Genomic DNA, 6,116 nt, shown 5'->3' with positions numbered 1-6,116 from the left:
TTGTCTTTTGAGAAAATCCATCAGTTTTTTCATCAATCATGACTACAGTCTTCATCTTCTGGTTGACGGGTTGTATCCTAGTGTAGTTGACACACTTGTTCAAAGGAGCCTGCCTGTCCAACTTTTGTTTTCCCTCGACTATTTTCCAGTTTAGCTTGTTAGTTTCATTTTCTTTTTCAGCAATCTTCTTTCTCAACTCAGCCTTTTCCTTCTCTTCAACTTTGTACTTTTCAAATTCTTTTGCAGCTTCCTTGTCAAAAACAGCACTGCACTTTGGGCACATAGCGATGGTGCTGTCAGATTCTTTAATTCTCAACAAAAAATCTAACAGATCCTCACTAGGATGAGGATAAACTGGCTTCTTGTCTTGCTAAAAAATCCTCAGGCCTTTATTTTCATCTTGCGCACTAACCATTGTGGTGTCAATTTCTACCATGTTGACTGACAAATTGAATGGCTCAACATAATTTGAATCAGCAGTAAATGATTCGGCGTCTATCTTTATAGTAGTTTTATCCTCAAACTTCAACCTTCCTTCTTCAATGGCTTTTTATATCAAATCCCTGAAATAGATGCAATTATTAGTGGTGTGTGAAAATGCCTGATGAAACTTACAAAATTTCTTATTCTTTATTTCATCAGCTAAAGGCATCTTTTTTCCTTCTGGTAAAATAAGCTACTTATCTTTTAATAAAACCTCAAATATTTAATCTGCCTTGGAAATATCAAAAGAATAAGTCTTATTTTCAATTTTGGAATATGAATAAACTTTTTCTTTTCCTTTAACAGGCTTTAACAATTTGCATACATAAGGAGGACCCCCATGTAATTTGGCAATATAAACCTCCTTCTCATCTGAATTACTACTATCAGAAAAACAATCAACATATGCAACCTTTTTAGATCCTTTTTTAAAATATTCTTTTTCTTTCTTAATTTGCTCTATTTGTCTTACTCTCTCAGCTAATTGGGAAAGATCTAAAGTATGTTGATTAACAAGTTTCTTCTTAACTCCAAATTCTAACCCATTAGTAGCCATTTTTACAACTTCAGATTCTGGAATCGGAGTAAAACATTTATTTCTCATGTTTCTAAACCGTGCTAAATAAGTGTCAGTGGATTTTTCCTCTGCACGTCTGACAGAGAATAAATCCATAAGACTAGCTTTCAATTCACCTCGAAAAAATTGATCATGAAAATTTCTTTCTAACTGCTCCCAAGAATGAACAGAATTTGGTCTGAAGTTGGAGAACCATGTAAATGCATTTTTTGTCAAAGAAGAAGGAAAATATCTCATCTTGAGATATTCATTAGAAGCTGCTTCCCCAATTTCAACAGTATTCGTGCAATATACTTTACTGTAGACTCATTTTCTTCTCCAAAAAATTTTGTAAGGGATTTTGGAATTTTTCAACCTCTTGGAAGCTCTGCTTGTTGAACACATTCAGAAAAAGCAGACATAAAATATAGTCTATTTAAGCAACCAACATTAAATTCTAAACGGTTTAAAACTTGTTCGACATTTCTTGCTAGATTATAATGCCCCCCTAAGTTGTTTTGCCTAAGTCTTTCTAACATATCATCAGCATTTTGACCATGTCTAGGCATATGAACGTCATAATTAGGAATTGCTCTACCATTTTGGTTGACGATATCAAGCCCTAAACCATGGTTATTATTTTCTTCTAAATTTATCACAGTAGCAATTCTATTGATTTGCCTATTTAATTGCTCAATTCTAGTGTTTGTATTTTCTAAAAGAGAATTTAAAACTTTCACCATTTGATGAGTTAATATGTTTACTAGATCATGGTGGCTTTCATCCATCTGTTGTCTAATATTTGCTAAAGATCCAATGGTTTGACTAGATTGATTAATAGGCATTGCTTTTGACATATCAGGAAACACATGCCTGGAGTTTTCTACCCTAGTAACAGTGGGTGTAGTAGGATTATATGTGCTGTTATTTCCGGTGTTAATAGCATGTGAAAAATTTTGTTGTGACGTATATGAACCTGACACCCCAGAAATAGGTACATTTGACATGTCATATGCATTCTGGTAAAGAGGATTTTGAAAAGTTGAGTAGAGAGGCGCAAGCAATCTACCCCGGTGACAAGCCATAAGGCGGCGACCCCACGGTATTTATGTGAGTTGCATTTAACCCTGGATGGGCATGGCCAACGCCATCATGCCTCACTGACAGCAAGGCAAGCTCTGCGTTTGACATCACGGGAGAATTTCCGGACTCATTTTCTCTAGTCTCATCGCTGGAAGTAGAAGAAGATGCTGCAGATGTATTTGACATGTCAACTGACGTTGATTTCTTGGTTTTTGGAAACAAAATCTTCCCACTGAGTAACAATATGCAAATTAAAAACTTCTGATTTTTTTCTTTTAACAAACTACAATCTATTGACAATGTCCCACTGGGGGTGCCAATTTATTTTACTCAAATTTTTGTTAATATTTAAAAGAAAATGTGGGTAAATCAATGTCGCAATTGTATCGTCAATAAGAATTAAGAAGGATTGAGAGTAAGAAATAAACAAAGAAACGCAAGGTGTCGGAGGCAAAGTAAATTGCAGAAATTAAAACAAACGAGAAATTAAAGAGAAGAAGAAGAAAGAGACATAAACGTAAAAGAGAAGAACAAGCAAAAGTAGAGAAATTTTATTAATAAAAACTGGAAAGAAATAAATTACAAGTGTTTAAGTTTAGAGGAATTACTTAAGATTCCCAATTTTACTCTGTGATGCCAAGGGGTTGAGAGCGTTTTAGGTTTCTAAGTCTTTTTCAAGAAGAACTGAACTCCCTACAATGTGTTCCTAAAACTCTATTTATAGACTAACCTAATATCAGCTGACAGTTACCTTTTGTACACCACTTGCAAAAAATTTGAATTGCCCCGTAAATGTTCCCGCACTTTTTGCTTAATATCAATTTCAAAAATCAAATAAATAATCAAACTGTCAAATGACCTAATTTAATTAAAAAATATAAATATTATATATAGAGACATCACCATGTAACTAACTATTTCTTTTTATAATTTTCTTATAAAAATAATATTTTGTCTTGGTCTTAATCACACCAAAATATAACCAGATTTACTCTATACTTACAAAATTTACATTGAACCATGATTGAATAAAAGCTACAATAGAAGACGAGCATTCTTTAATCTATCTTCCTAAAGACGAAAAATCAAACACACTTTCTCTTTAGTTCTTCCTCCAAGTTTAAAGATGGATCATAAAGGAAGAAACCCATTCTCTTTCTGAGCTGACGATGAATCTATCAAGGTAATACATTTTGGCAGATAACTATTGTCACGAAAAGTGAAATGTCTCAAAGGCGAAGCAGAAAATTCAATCGAATACAATACTGTTCATTGTTGCGTGTATAACGATCCGCATTTTCAAAAAATCTAAACATAAATAAGTTATAATTTATTTTATTAATTGAAACTCCTTATTTTTAGAAACTAATTTACAAAGAATAGGGAGGAGGGAGGGGGGAGGGGGTGAACTCCATGAAACCGTGAATTTTGGCGTTCGATTTCTTGTGATCCGTAACTCTAATAAAAAATCTAATCTGATTAGAGTGTTTATATCTTCCTACTCTATTCACGTTGACGTCTCTTTTGTTCGGGAGAAGTCGCCAGAGGGAGCTACTAAACCTTCCATACTCGCAGTTGTAAGGAGCATCGCCGTCGAGTTGCCACAAGAAGAGTCAGACGAGATAGAGAGAGGATGCGATGGAGAAGAGAGGAAGGTGTGGTGGTTTCCTTCACCGCCGTTGCAGCTACCGAAGCCGTCAGGAGTTGCCGCCGTTACTGTTTGAGGCTGACCGGAAGAGTGGAGGTGATAGTGGCACTGCTGCGTGTGACAACAAATGGTTGCGTTGTCGCCGAAACTCTCTGCCGCTATTGCTGGACAAGAGAAATAAGGTTTTTAGACACGTTTGGTTTTATGAGTTTGACTATTTGAGGTAGGGACTCTTTTCTTAAACTTATTTTACTTTCAAGAATTGTTACAAGTCGATATTAATGCAAAAGATATTTTTTTATGATTTTTGTAAGCCTTAAGAATTGAAATGAGTTGTTTTGGATGAATGAAATTATTTGCTTGATTGAATTATTGATTTGGTTGGGTTGGTGTGCGGTCGTTGATAATAAATTGATTTGTAAAATTGATTTGGTTGAATATTATGAAAAGTGGTTTTCTTGGTTTTGTTGATTTATTGGAAATGATTTGAGATATGAAAATAATTTGATTTCAGAAGCGGTTTGATTTTAGAATTGCTGTGATTTTAAAATGTTTTAATACTGGAAATGGCTGAGAATAGGTTGATAGATGGTTTGGTTGGGACCCTTGAAAGTTGGCAGAAGTTCGAGTTTTAGAGGAAATGCTGTCGAAATTTCTATAAAAATTGGAGATTTGATTTGAAGTGTTATTTAAAAAACAGTTTGGATTCAAGAATTATATTATTTGATTTCAAATTATTAAGAAAAGAAATGAAGTATGTTTTGGAGTTTTATTTATTAAGAAAAAGTATTATGTTTTGAATTTGATTTATTTAAGGAAAGAATTATGTTTTGAGACTATTGAGAAATTTTGATAAAATGATTATGAATTGAGTTTGATTATGATTTTGAACATTATTAAAATGTGATTGGCAAGGACGGTGGTCTTATCCCGCTTGCGTGTTTAAGATTGAAATGCGAGTATGGTAGATGTTGTGAGGACGATGGTTTTGTCCTGTTCATGGATTTGGCAAGTTGAGGATGAGGGATTCCCTCTCTTGTCGTATGGATGTGTGGAAGGTGGAAAGACATTCTCTTTCGTATTATTTCCCTCCACATCTTTCTCTGGTTGTAAGGTGGAAAGATACACTCCTTCGATGTGAAAATGTACTCTCCTTCGTAATTCGTCTAGGAGAAGGTGGAAAGACACTCTCCTTCGTTTGTGTTCCTCCTAAGGATGCGCAACCTAAAGATAATGTCTGGGTTAGCTACCAGATGTGTTGGGTTCTGACACGTGAGTTCACAGCTAGTAGGACAGGCATGCATCATACTGCATTTATTTGCTTTGTCTGGGTGTGCTTAAATATTTTAGTTTGCCTATCTGATAATTTTTGTCTAATTGTTATTTGTTGTACTTGCTGTAATTGCTCTTTGATTGTGTTTGCCTTGCATTATTTGTGCCTGTGATTGATTCTGTTTTGGGATTGAATTTTGATGGTGATTTGTTTTGAATTTGGACTGGAGGCTGAGTTGATTTGATTTAGGCCGAAGGCCGTGATTGGTTGGATCAGTGGTAAGTTTTGGTTAAACTGATTTCTTAGTAAGCAGTGAAATGTGTGGAATGTTATTTTGCGTGAAATTTTTATAAGAAAAATATGAATTTTAAATTTGGATAATGAACGGTTGATTACTGCGGTTGTTTTTCTAACAATTCTTAAACCCTTTGCTGAAAGCCACTGACCTCAAATACGAAGATAATAGGTATTGGTAATGGTGGCAACACTGAAGAAGCTTGATTGAAGCAATACTCTGAAAAATATGGTTAGCCCAGAACTTTGAAGTTTTTGAAAATAAAGACACCTCAAGTTCAAAAATAGTGTGAACTGCTTCTAACGCCATGGAAGAACTCTCTCAAGCTGCCCTGAGATAGTTTCCCCTGGTTCTTCTCATCTCAATGTTTTCTCTTTCTTTTCTTTTAGATGTTACATGTTATATGTTTGGCATTTGTCACTTTTTTTTTTTGTTTTGTTGTCCTTTTGAGGATCCACGTCGTTATTAACCAGTTAATAAAAAATTCTTACCTTTGTGAAAAAAGAGAATAACAACTAATTTTGATTTTCATTCCTTGTCGTTCTAAGGAACAGTAGAATACCGATTGAATTGTATAGCTATTGAAATCCGGTGAAATAAGTTGTTTCCTTCATTTAAACAAATTTTTTTTATAAAACTCCTTCTTTCTACTCTTATATGATGAGTGTCATCCCTTCTTTTAGACTTTTTTCATGTAATTCTTTTTTTTTATTTAATAATTGATTGTCTAATTATATCTATTCTTTTAATGAATATTTGTTTTTTATTTATATATAAA

This window comes from Arachis ipaensis, chromosome B08 (genome assembly GCF_000816755.2).
Source record: "Arachis ipaensis cultivar K30076 chromosome B08, Araip1.1, whole genome shotgun sequence".
Classification (NCBI taxonomy): domain Eukaryota; kingdom Viridiplantae; phylum Streptophyta; class Magnoliopsida; order Fabales; family Fabaceae; genus Arachis; species Arachis ipaensis.
This window is presented reverse-complemented; position numbering follows the sequence as displayed.